The sequence below is a fragment of the Pipistrellus hanaki genome, assembly GCF_964339955.1.
Source record: "Pipistrellus hanaki genome assembly, chromosome: 21".
In the NCBI taxonomy this organism is placed as follows: domain Eukaryota; kingdom Metazoa; phylum Chordata; class Mammalia; order Chiroptera; family Vespertilionidae; genus Pipistrellus; species Pipistrellus hanaki.
In genome coordinates, this window is record NC_140523.1 from 8,332,069 (window position 1) to 8,344,656 (window position 12,588).

The 12,588-nt window shown below is 56.6% G+C and overlaps 1 protein-coding gene across 2 annotated transcripts in view; it reads left to right on the forward strand.

The window, feature by feature from the left end:
* The first annotated feature begins 347 nt into the window (after positions 1–347).
* The window catches only part of TMEM266 (transmembrane protein 266), a 44,185-nt gene continuing 31,944 nt past the window's right edge, over positions 348–12,588 (forward strand). For both annotated transcript variants that reach the window (XM_084869214.1, XM_084869215.1), the window contains exon 1: positions 348–467. The gene's annotated coding sequence lies outside the window, so the exon portion shown is untranslated. The remainder of the gene's footprint in view (positions 468–12,588) is intronic.

Consider the following 12,588-nt stretch of genomic DNA (forward strand, 5'->3'; position numbering starts at 1 on the left):
GCGCGACGGGAGGGGGCGTGCGCGTGCGCGGGGGTGGGGGGCTTTGCCCGCGCGGCGGGAGGGGGCGTGCGCGTGCGCGAGGGGGGTCCTCGGCCGCGCGAAGGGAGGGGGGCGTGCGCGTGCGCGAGGGGGGGTCCTCGCCGCGCGAAGGGAGGGGGGCGTGCGCGTGCGCGGGGGGGGCTCCGAGGCCAGGGCCGCGCGACCGGGGGGGGGGGGCGTGCGTGTGCGCGGGGGGGGCGCTAAAGCCGGGGGCGTGCGCTTGCGCGGGGGGCGCCGGGGGCGGGTGGGTGCGCGTGCGTGGGGGCCGCACGGTGGGGGGAGTGCGGAGGCCGCGCGGCCAGCGCGCAGGCGCCACTGCGCAGGCGCGGGCCCCGGAGAGCGGGCGGGCGGCGCGAGGCGTGAGGAGAGCCCGGCGCGCGAGCGGTGGCGGCCGCCGCGGCAGAGGCGCGCGACGCGGAGCCCGGCAGGTACGTGTCCCCGCGGCTGGCGGGGCGGCTGGCCTCCTCACGCGGGGCCGGGGCAGGGGGACCGGGGGGCCGGGCCGCCTCCTCCCGCGGGGCCGGGGGCCGGGGGGCCGGGCCGCCTCCTCACGCGGGGCTGGGGGTCGGGGCCGGGGGACCGGGGACCCGGGGGCCGGGCTGACCGCTGACCTTCCCCCGGGGCCGGTGCGCGTGCCGTGGGCCTGGAGGCAGCGGAGCGGGGCCCCGCCGGCCGCCCCGCGTCCCCGTCCGTCTCTGCAGCCGCCGGGTCGGTCCGGCCCCGGCGCCCGGCGCGTCCCCGCCTCCCGGGCACCTCGCGTGTCGCCGCAGCCCGAGGCCGGGGCGCCGGCTGCGGGGCCTGGAGCGGCGGCCCCGGCGCAGCCGCTGCGCCCGGTGCGGGGTCGCCACCTGTTGGCAGCCGGAGCCCGGAGCCCGGAGCCGCCGCCGCCGCTGTGCCGTGTCCCCGCTCCTCCGCCCCCCGAGACGCGGGTTGTCCACGTTCCCCCCAAACACTCCGGGCGGAGGAGCGGGAGCGCCGCCGGGACGTGGCCCCCCGGTGCGGGGCTGCGGCCGGGACCCCAGCAAACACATACCATCCGGAGGGGACCCTGTTCTATTTTATTTTTCCCCCAAAGGATACATTTCTTTTTTCTTTTTTTAAAATTAATTTATTTCAGAGAAGAAGGAGGGGGAGAGAGAAGCATCCGAGGTGAGAGAGGATCACGGACCCCGCTGCCTCCTGCACGCCCCCTACTGGGCAGCGAGCCCGCAACCCGGGCCTGGGCCCTGACCTCGGGGTCATAGGTCACGCCCAACCACTGGGTCAAGGACACATTTAGTTTCCCCCGATTTTTTTTTCTTGTGAAAATATTACCTAAGTGCCGAAACCGGTTTTGCTCAATGGATAGAGCGTCGGCCTGCGGACTGAAGGGTCCCGGGTTCGATTCCGGTCAAGGGCACGTACATTGGTTGCGGGCACATCCCCAGTACCGGGCGTGCAGGAGGCAGCTGTTCCATGTTTCTAACTCTCTCTCCCTCTCTCTTCCTCTTTGTAAAAACTCAATAAAGTGTATTAAAAAAAAAAAAAAAGAAATATAACCTAAATCCTGTTCATTCCTCCCCAATTAATCCTCACCGCCCCCCCAGGCCATCATTCCTCTATGGTCTGTGCCGTGGGCATGCGTATATGCACCAAGGTCTCCCTCTGTCAACCGCTATGGTTTGTGCCCCAGGGCATGCATATATGCACACAGAGTCCCCCGCCTTCCCTCTGAGGTTCCATGTCTCTCCAACCATTCCGTTCATCCCTCTGTTTTGTTACTTGGACTCCACATAGGAGTGCGATCGTGGGATGCGTGTCTTTCTCTGACCAACTTACATCACTCAGCGCGGTGCTCTCTGGTCCCCCCATGCCACGTTTTCTTAGGGGTGTGTGTGTGTGTGTGTGTGTGTGTGTACGAACGTGTGTGCGTGTGCCATGCTGCACGCTCTCGTCATCCCTGCGACCCGCCTGTGATGTCTAGGAGGGAGCTGAGACGGAGGAAGGTTAGGGAACCTGCCCAAGGTCAAGGTCAGGACCAGGAGGAGGATGCAGACTCCCGGTGCATCATCGGTGTATCGGGCAGCTGGGGGTGCTGGGGCGGGGGCCTCGGGCGACACCGTCAGCTTCCTTAACCCCAGTGCCGCTGCTCTGTCCACACCCTCACCGAGATCAGCTTATGCATGAGCACACTGTCTTGGATTTTCCATTTCGTAGATTCCACACCGACCTCTGTGACTTCCCGCGAAGAGAAGCTGTTGTTGTACAGTGGGTCTGTGTGGAATTTTTGAGGTGGCACTGAGCCTATAAAAAAAAAAAAAAAAATGTGGCCGAAACCGGTTTGGCTCAGTGGATAGAGCGTCGGCCTGCAGACTAAAAGGTCCCAGGTTTGGTCAAGGGCATGGACCTTGGTTGCGGGCACATCCCCAGTGGGGGGTGTGCAAGAGGCAGCTGATGGATGATTCTCTCTCATCGATGTTTCTAACTCTCTCTCCCTCTCTCTTCCTCTCTGTAAAAAATCAATAAACTATATATTTTTAAAAATGTGCCATAGACGGTTTGTCTCAGAGTGTCGACCTGCAGACTGAAGGGTCCCGGTTTCAATTCCGGTCAAGGGCACATGCAATGGTTGCAGGCTCGATCCCCAGTGGGGGCGTGAGGGAGGCAGCCGATCAATGATTCTCGTCATTGATGTCTCCATCTCTCTCTCCCTCTCCCTTCCTCTCTGACAGCAATAAAAAAATATATTTTTTTTTAAAATGAGGTCCAGAATGCTTCCGTTCGTCTCTCCCAAACAAGCGGTTTATGTTGAAAAATAAAGGTTTGGCTCGGCTGATAGAGCGATGGCTGGCGACCGAGAGGTCCCGGGTGTGATTGGGGCGTGGACGTCCGTTGCAGGCTCCATCCTGGGTCCTGGTCGGGGTGTGTGTGGAAGGCAACCGATCCATGTGTCTCTCCCACATTGATGTTTCTCTCCGAGTCTCTCCCCTTCCCTTCCACTCTCTAAAAATGAATGGGAAGCCCGGCTGGCATGGCTCAGGGGCTGAGCATTGACCTAGGAACCAGGAGGTCACGGTTCGATTCCCGGTCAGGGCACATGCCTGGGTTGTGGGCTCCATCCCCAGTGTGGGGCGTGCAGGAGGCAGCCGATCCGTGCTTCTCTCTTCTCATGGATGTTTCTCTCTCTTTTCCTCTCTGAGATCAATAAAAATAAGTTTTTAAGAAAATGAATGGAAAAATATCCTTGGGTGAGTGTTAAAAACAGAGAGTTCAAAAATAGTTTCCCTTCAGGTTTAAATCTATAAATTGAATACACACCAGGTAGAGCCATTCCACTAGTTTTTCGTTATCGAACCCTACTCCGGCCTGTGGGTCTCCCTGCACGCCATCTCTGGTCTCGCTGGCCATCATAGGACCAGCGTTGCTATCGTAGGCATTCATGCTTCCCTTGGACCCTCCTCTGCCTCTCTGTACGTACAAAAGTGATTCATGCGACAGTCTTGGAATGTGTGCATTCAACTATGGATGTATAGTCCATGTGTTTTTACAAATGCGTTATTATAATACAGGTATTGGCTCAGTGGTAGAGCGTCGGTCTGCGGACTGAGAGGTCCCGGGTTCGATTCCGGTCAAGGGCACATACATTGGTTGCGGGCACATCCCCGGGGTGGGGGGTGCAGGAGGCGGCTGGTCGATGTTTCTCTCTCATCGATGTTTCTGGCTCTCTATCTCTCTCTCTGTAAAAAATCAATAAAATATATATTTAAAAAAATACATTTTTATTGACTTAAGAGGGAAAGGAGAGGGAAACAGACATATCAATGATGAAAAAAAAATTTATCATCTGCCTCCTGCATGACCCCCCTGACCCCGGGGATTAACCCACAGCTTGGGCAAGCGCCCTGCCTGGGAGTTGAACTGCCACCTCCTGGTTCATAGGTCAACGCTTAACCACTGAGCCTTGCCAGTCAAGGCCAGATGTTGGGTTTTGCTACACTCTCCTAGCAGTTCTCATAGACGTGAGATTGCTCTGGTTATGGCAGTGGCACATTGAACCAATGGGGCCACATCCTGTCATGCTCAGCTCCCGTATTTGAGATGGTAGTGAGAAAGGTGTACAGATCGTGTATTTGAAAATTACTTCCCATGGCAGTTACAGCTCCCGGGGATAAGCTGGTGAGTGCTGTGAGGCAGGGAACATAGACTCGTAAATCCCGTAAGCTCTGTTTTCCACCGTGGGCGCTGTGGCTGGGTTTGGGCCATCCGGACGCTCCTTTTCCTCACTCTGTGCTGTTGGCAGGAGAGCGATCGTGCGGCTGGCGTAGCTCCTGGCAAACACTGGGCTTCGGAAGAGCACGGTCCCCAGTGCTTATGGGAATGAGTGCTGGAGTCCTTCTGCCCCCGGGATGTCCAGTCTGTGATCGGAATAGCTCGAGCGGAGTCCTGATGTCGCTGGAAGAAGCAGACGCCAAGAGGGGTGCTGGTTCCTTCCTGTGTGGGGAGGAAGTGGGGCTCTCCATGGGGACATCGCTGTCTTTTCCAGTCAGACATCTCATCAGTGGAGAGCACCCACGGCCCTGCCTGGTGTGGCTCAGTGGATAGAGTGTCTGCCTGCAGACGGAAGGTTCTGGGTTCGATCCATGCTTGGATGCTTGGATTGTGGGCTCGATCCCCAGTGTGGGGTGTGCAGGAGGCAGCCGATCCATGACTCTCTCTTGTCATTGATGCTTCTTTGTCTCTTCTCTTCCTCTCTCTGAAATCAATACACACACACACACACTGGTGGCCCGGGGCACAAAATTCATGCATGGGTTGGGGGAGGGTGTCCCTCAGCCCAGCCTGCACTCTCTCCAATCTGGATCCCCTAACCGGCAGTCAGACATCCCTCTGGCAATCCAGGACCGCTGTCTCCTAACTGCTCACCTGCCTGCCTGCCTGCCTGTCTGATTGCCCCTAACCACTCTGCCTGCCAGCCTGCTTGCCCCCAACTGGCCCCCCTGCTGGCCTGCTCTCCCTGCAACTGCCCTCCCCTCCTGGCCTGACCGCCCCTAACCACCTCTGCCTCAGCCCCGCCCCCATGGCTTTGTCTGGAAGGTCTCCCGGTCTAGTTAGCATCTTACCCTTTTATTAGTGTGTGTGTATGTATGGCACCCAGGAAGTAGGCTAGCCTGCTCTCTCCCATTCAAGCAGAATTGTATTTAATGCAGAGCTGAGCACCCTTTTTGGTGAAGTGGTCAATTCGAGGAACATAAAACGTTTCTGAACTACATTATTTTTTTTTTCCTTCAAACATATTTAAACGGGAAAACCATAGGGAAACTATAGATGCTTAAGCATTATTTTTTAATTCCCCTCACCAAGTGTTTTTTATTTTTTGTGGAGGTAGGAAGAGAAACTAAACATTTTCTGGCTCTATGCCCACCATCCATCGAGGTGCCTTGCTGTAATGCACGTTTCTTTTTTGTGTGTGTTTTTTAGTGTTTTTTAAAAAAAATTTTAAAATATATTTTATTGATTTTGTACAGAAAGGAAGGGAGAGAGATAGAGAGTTAGAAACATCGATGAGAGAGAGTCATCGATCAGCTGCCTCTTGCACACCCCCTACTGGGGATATGCCCGCAACCAAGGTACATGCCCTTGACTGGAATCGAACCCGGGACCTTTCAGTCCCCAAGCCGACGCCCTATCCACTGAGCCAAACCGGTTTCGGCATGTTTTGTGTGTGTGTGTTTTTTTAATATATTTTATTGATTTTGTATAGAGAGGAAGGGAGAGAGATAGATAGAAACATCGAGAGTCATCCAACAGCTGCCTCTTGCACACCCCCTACTGGGGATGTGCCCACAACCAAGGCACATGCCCTTGACCGGAATCGAACCCGGGTCCCTTTAGTTCCCAAGCCGACACTCTATCCATTGAGCCAAACCGGTCTTGGCCTGTAACACACGTTTTAACTCATTGCCGAGAAAGACACCGGGAACCGCCACCATTGTCTTTCCTTGTCTGACCTTGTCTGTTTTTTTCACTTGTGAAGCTTTCTTTCTCTCCTCCTTGATTTAGTGTTCTTTAAGGTGGGATTTTTTCCCTCAGTATCGACAGTCTTGACTCACAGAGGAAGTTCGCAGTCAGCTTACGTGGAAGACTTGCTTTTCATCGGGTCTTTTTTTCTCCTTGATGGCATCCCCAGCAGGGCTTGGGGGGCGGTGGCCTGGGTGCAGAGACCTGTGGGCTCCCCGCTCACGGACAGCAGAATGTTCGGAAGACTTCCAAAGATCCCACCCGCTTTCCCCGGGGCCGAGTCACTGGAGGAGGAGGAGTGCGCGGCAGGGTTGGAAGTCATAGCTTGGCCTTTTTTTTTTTTTTAATCCTAACCCAAGGATATGTTTTTATGGATTTTGGAATGTATATGTCCCATCTGGGGATCAAACCCGAAACCTAGGTAGGTGCCCTGACCAGGAATCGAACCTGCAGCCTTTTTGGGGCACAGGGTCACAGCGTGGGCCTTTCGAGTGAGTGAGGAGACTGGACCCTAAATCTGTGGATTTTTTTTTTCTTCCCTCCTGCAAAGGGTTAAGCGGAAGCTTTAGCATTTCCCGGGCAGGTTAACTGCGATGTGCTTCAGGGAGGAAACCCCGTGGGTGCCCTCCCTGTGTGAGCCGGGGTGAGAGATCCGGTGCCCGAGCACCCCAGCCTGAGGCCCTTCTGGCCCACGCAGCCCTGTATCCTGGCTCCCGTGATCTGCCGTTTGCCGTGGTCCTTGAGCTGAACACAGGATGGCACCGGTGGGCTCGTGTGGCCCTTTCCGACTCATGACCTGGATGCTGGAGGGAGGAACGGTTCTGGGGTGAAGTCTGCCCCAAACTGCTGCTCGGCCACGGGGAGGCCTCCTTCTGCCCCTTCTCTCTCCCTGCCACGTTCCTGCTGCTCCAGGCGACCCGGATTACCCAGCAGGAGAGGCTTCCCTTCAAAAACACCGCCTCCCTGACGCTCTTCTGCCTGACTACAGAAACCAGCCAGTAGCCAGGCCGGGCTGGCAGCATGTCCCCGGCCCGTTAGAGCAGAGAATGTCGATCTGTCCGCCGGCTCTCTGCAGCCCCGGGTCCGGAGTCCAGGCTGCGACCGGGCAGCTGTTCTCTGGGTCTCAGTCTCACGTCATAACACAGACTTCTGGCTGCTTTCGGGCTCAAAAAAAAGCAAGTTCTTTCCTCCTGTCCCCTCAGCCGCCCACCCCCACTCCAGAATTGCCATTTCGTCCAGGTAATGCCCCGCTTAAGGTGAGTGACAGCCCTCCCCTCAGTGGCTTCCCTTGAAATAGGTCTTGGATCTCACCGAATTAGATGCAGTGATTTAGAATATGAGCTTCCTGACACGTGCTCATTCTCCCTTAAACACGACTACTACAACGTGTGTGTCTCGTCCTTCGAAACAGCAGAGAGAACCGTGTGATCTCTCCGTATGACAGCGTCCCGTTGCTTCGGGGCCTCCTCGGAGGACAGGCTTGGGAATGTCCCTCCTGTCCTCTCCCTGTGTGTCACCGCCCTCCGGATGTCCTACAAGGAGCCCCTGTCCCTCCCACCCGCATGCTGGAATGGAACGCCTGAAGGTCGCTGGGGTGGCCGAACCCCGTCCGTCCTTGGCGGTTTCTCAGATTTCGCTGCTGATAGCTCCGCAGGCCTCCTACTCCTTGAGATGCCCCCTGTGGCCGCTCCTCCGAGGTCTCTGTCCGCGTCCTCCGGGGTGCGGGGAGCCGTCTGCAGAAGGGGCTGTGTGTGCGCGGGCTGCCCAGGGTGTTGGTTTAATGTATGCATAGATATGTATATGTGTATATGTATGTATATGAATGTATACTTAAATATTTTATTGATTTCAGAAGGAAGGGAGAGGGAGGGGGGAGAGAGAGAAACATCCACGATGAGAGAGAATCATGGATCAGCTGTCTCCCGCCCGCCCCCCCACTGGGGATCGAGCCAGCAACCCTGGCGTGTGCCCTGATCGGGAAGGGAATCGAATCATAACCTCTTAGTTCATGGGTTGTCACTCAACCCTGAGCCAACTGGCCGGGCCCTCGCAGGGTTTGAATCCTGACTGGAGCGCTTGTAATGGTGTGACAGTGACTCACCACTCCCCGTGCCTCAGTTTCCTCCTCAGTGCAGTGGGGAGAAGAGGGGCCGTGCCCCAGGGCTGTCAGGAGTGAGCCCAGCGAAGTGTCACCTGTTGGCACCCTCCTCAGACCCCGTCCGAGGCTAAAGGCCCCGACGGCCGCTCTCAGCATCTTACTTCCCGGCCCTTCCCAGTGCGTGCCCTCTTCTGAGCCTTTGCCCATGCCGCCCCCTCCTGGACCACCTCCACCCCTTCCTGCCCAGCGCTTCCTGGCAGGGGAGGGCGCGTGCTGAGGCTGCGCCTGCGGAGACACCCGGGGAGGACGTGGATTATAAATGAGCTATCTCAGGACGCAGCTGTGATTTACACTTCTAAGAACACCCTCCTCGGCATTAACACCGCACTTTACACACAGGAGGAATGTAACATGCCTTTCAGCTGCCAGCCATCGCTTCCCTTGGCCCTTTCAGGCCTTATCGCCTCCCAGGTATTGATCAGTCCCAAAGCCCATGGAAGCTTTCTATGGGAAAGCGGAGTCAGCCCCCAGGGAGAGCGGACCACCTCAGTGAATTCTGGAACGAGGAGGGATACATAGAAATCACTTTAAAATAGGAGCGCGGATAGCCATGTAATGCTTTGAGAAAGGAGTTTGAAAGCCTGGCCAGCTGTGAAGCTGTTGGGATTTTATACCGTGTTCGGAGCTGCTTCCTTGTTCTCACGACGGCGCTCCCAGTACAACGAGCTCCGGGGATGTCGTGGGAAATGTTTCAGCCCCTCAGACCTCGTCACAGGCCTGGTCCTGAGCCGCTAGGTTCTAGCCTGCCTTCTCTCCCTTCCCACCTTGCATAGAGGACACTGAGTGAAGATTGAAGGAGGGACTTGCCTGCTTTTTTAAAACTTAGCGTCTCTCATCAGTTGAAGATGACATCAGAAATAAGGAGATATGCCGAAGCTGGTTTGGCTCAGTGGATAGAGCGTCGGCCTGCGGACTGAAGGGTCCCAGGTTCGATTCCGGTCAAGGGCATGTACCTTGGTTGCGGGCACATCCCCAGTGGGGGGTGTGCAAGAGGCAGCTGGTTGATGTTTCTCTCTCATTGATGTTTCTAACTCTCTATCCCTCTCTCTTCCTCTCTGTAAAAAATCAATTAAAAAATATATTAAAAAAAAAAAGAAATAAGGAGATGTGCACAGTTAAAAGAGTTACAGAATCTAGCCAGGGGTCCTCAAACTTTTTAAAGTGGGGGCCAGATCACGGTCCCTCAGAGAGCTGAGGGCCGGACTATATGAACTACTAATTCCTACTGTAACACCTTGGCTGCGCTCACTGCCCAAAAAACCTGGCGGCCAGGATCAGACTCCCCTGGGGGCTGCATGTGGCCCGCGGGCCGTAGTTTGAAGACCCCTGATCTAGACCATCTTACCCCGAAGTTCTCAAGTCTGAATGCAACAGCACGTGCCGGGCTGGTTCGGTCCTCCTGGGGTGTCTTGGCCGGAGCTGTGTTTAAGTGCCCAGATACTCCCACAGTGGCTTTGACAACACGTGTGTTACTCCAAAATGCCGTTTCTGGAGAAAGACTCGTTGGTTGCCGTTGGAGGGGGGCCGGCTGCCCCCCAGAGGCTCTGCGACATGACCAGCAGGTGCTTCGGGTGTGAGGTAGGAACGCCAGGGGCTCCGTGCTTTCTAAGGGGCCCCCCTACAACGCTCAGGGGTTTGTGGCTGTCAGGAAGTTTACCTGTGGGCTTGTGGCTTAGAACCCACCTCCAGCCATCGCCGGTTTGGCTCAGTGCGGTGGTCGGCAAGCTGTTAGTCATCAGAGCCAAATATCAACAGCACAACGATTGAAATTTCTTTGGAGAGCCACATTTTTTAAACTTAAACTTCTTCTGACACCATTTCTCCAAAATAGACTCACCCAGGCCGTGGTATTTTGTGGAAGAGCCACACTCAAGGGGTCAAAGAGCCGCATGTGGCTCGCGAGCCGCAGTTTGCCGACCGCAGGCTCAGTGGATAGAGCATCAGCCTGCAGACTGAAGGGTCCCGGGTTTGATTCTAGTCAAAGGCATGGACCTGGGATGCAGGCTCCTCCCTGGCCCACTCCCTGGTCAGTGTGCGTGCAAGAGGCAACCAATCAGTGTATCTCTCCCTGTCTTTCCCTCTCTCTTCCACTCTCTCTAAAAATCAGTGGGAACATATCCTTGGGTGAGGATTAAAACAAACAAACCCCCCCTCCCCCCCCCGCAATGGACAGTCTTTGTTCTTTCTAAAGGCAGGAGCGTTCCTATAGACTGAAAGCAGCCATGTCATTCACTTCCTGAAAAGCATCAAGGCTTTCTCTATTTTTTTTTTTTATAATATATTTTTATTGATTTTTCAGAGAGGAAGGGAGAGGGCTAGACAGTTAGAAACATCGATAAGGGAGAGACATCGATCAGCTGCCTCCTGCACACCCCCTACTGGGGATGTGCCTGCAACGAATGTCCATGCCCTTGACCGGAATCGAACCCGGGACCCTTCAGTCCGCAGGCCGACGCTCTACCAGGGGTCCTCAAACTTTTTAAAGTGGGGGCCAGATCACGGTCCCTCAGAGAGCTGGAGGGCTGGACTATATGAACTATTGTACTAATTCCTACTGTAACACCTTGGCTGCGCTCACTGCCCAAAAAACCTGGCGGGCCGGATCAGACTCCTCTGCGGGCCGCATGTGGCCCGCGGGCCGTAGTTTGAAGACCCCTGCTCTATGCAATGAGCCACACTGGCTTTGGCAAGGTTATCTCTTGTTATTCTCCCTTTTCAAAGCTCACTCCCCGAGCTCTGGAAAGAAGTCTCGCAGGGAGGCATCGGACTCCTGGCATCCAGCCCCAGCTGCTCCTCAGACAGAGTCCTGCCCCGGACGAGGCCCTTTGCTCTCCCGGACCCGGACGCCCTTTCGTGCTCAGTGGCGGGGCTGGCTCTGTGGTGCAGGGGTCCCAGAATGACTCCTCTACCGCAGACCAAGCTGCGCCCCAAGCAGGCGGGGAGAGGAACTCCCGGCAGCTTGCTGTGCACGCTGTGCTTCGGTGGGGTTTGCTGGAAGAGGGAAGCGTAGACGGATGGCGTTTGGCGGGGGAAGCCTGGGGCAGCCGAAACCCTTCATTACGATGAGAGAGAATCGGGGTCGGCTGGCAGTGCCAGCGGGGCCTGCCTCGGGGTGATCAGTGTCACGTCGTGGGTAGAGGCAGTGTCTGCCACACGGCTCACCTGGCACGGCTGGCCTGGGGCGGGCAGGTAGCACCCCCGTGTTCAATTGCGTCCGCGCTGGAGCCAGGGCTCCTGTGCGCTGTCAGGACCGCCGGGCTGGGGCCTGTGGGCACGAGGTCTCTGAGTGGACCACACTCGGCGGGAAGCCCGGGGCCAGGGACACAGACGGTGGCCCCTACCCCCCATTCCGTGTATAAACACTGTCACCGTTCTAGGGGTACCTTTCGTTTTGTTTTTTCATCCCTCATGTTAATATCTCAGGCTAACATTTTCAATTGGGATGTTATGGCCACTATTTTTTTTCAAATATATTTGTATTGATTTCAGAAAGGAAGGGAGAGAGAGAGAGAGAGAGAGAGAGAGAGAGAGAGAGAGAGAGAGAGAGGAACATCAGTGAGGAGAGAGAACCATGGATTGGCTGCCCCTTGCACCTCCCCTGCTGGGGATCGAGTCTGCAACCCGGGGATGTGCCCTTGATCAGGAATCGCACCGTGACCTCCTGGTTCACGGGTGGCCGTTCCACCCCTGAGCCACGCTGGTGGGCATGTTCTGATCACTGTTGCTGCGTAACGAATTGTCCCCAAACATAACGGGATGTGATGACTCAGGCCGCCTGGCCTGGACTTGCGGAGCTGGAGACAGGGATGATTCTGGTCCCTGGGGTGGAGCAGGGTCGGTCCCCTCTTCTGTGCTTGCTGGGAGGCGCCCCGACTCCCGCTGGCACCCCTGTAACTGACGGCTGATGCTGGGCCCGGCGTGTGGGACAGTGGAGGAGAGACTTTCTCTCCTTTCCGCTCGTGTGCGGCCAGGGGTCTGTTTCCTGTGAGCTTGCTTAGCATGATTTAGCTGGTGGCGCTAAGGCTGACTCAGCGTGGAGAGGGCGAGAGCTCGAGGCCTCCTCCTGCCACGTGGTCAGGGCGCCAAGCCCCAGCCAGGCCCGAGCCTTCCTGGCAAACAGCGTCGGGACATTGTGCTTCTCCCTCCGTTTGAAATCCGGGGATGCTCTTGTTGCACAGAATTTCTTCTTGGCACTTACGTGGGGCGGACTCTGGCTGGAGGGCTCCTGCGTGCCATGAGGGGGACGGCCCTCAGCGCCTGTGTAGGCTCCCGGGGGCTTCTGTAGCCCAGAATCCGGACGGGGAAGTTTAAAGAGTAGAGTCCTGGAGGCCAGAGGGGCAAGGTCAGGGTGGGCCACCCGCCCTCTGGAGACCAGGGGGACCCTCCCTCACCTC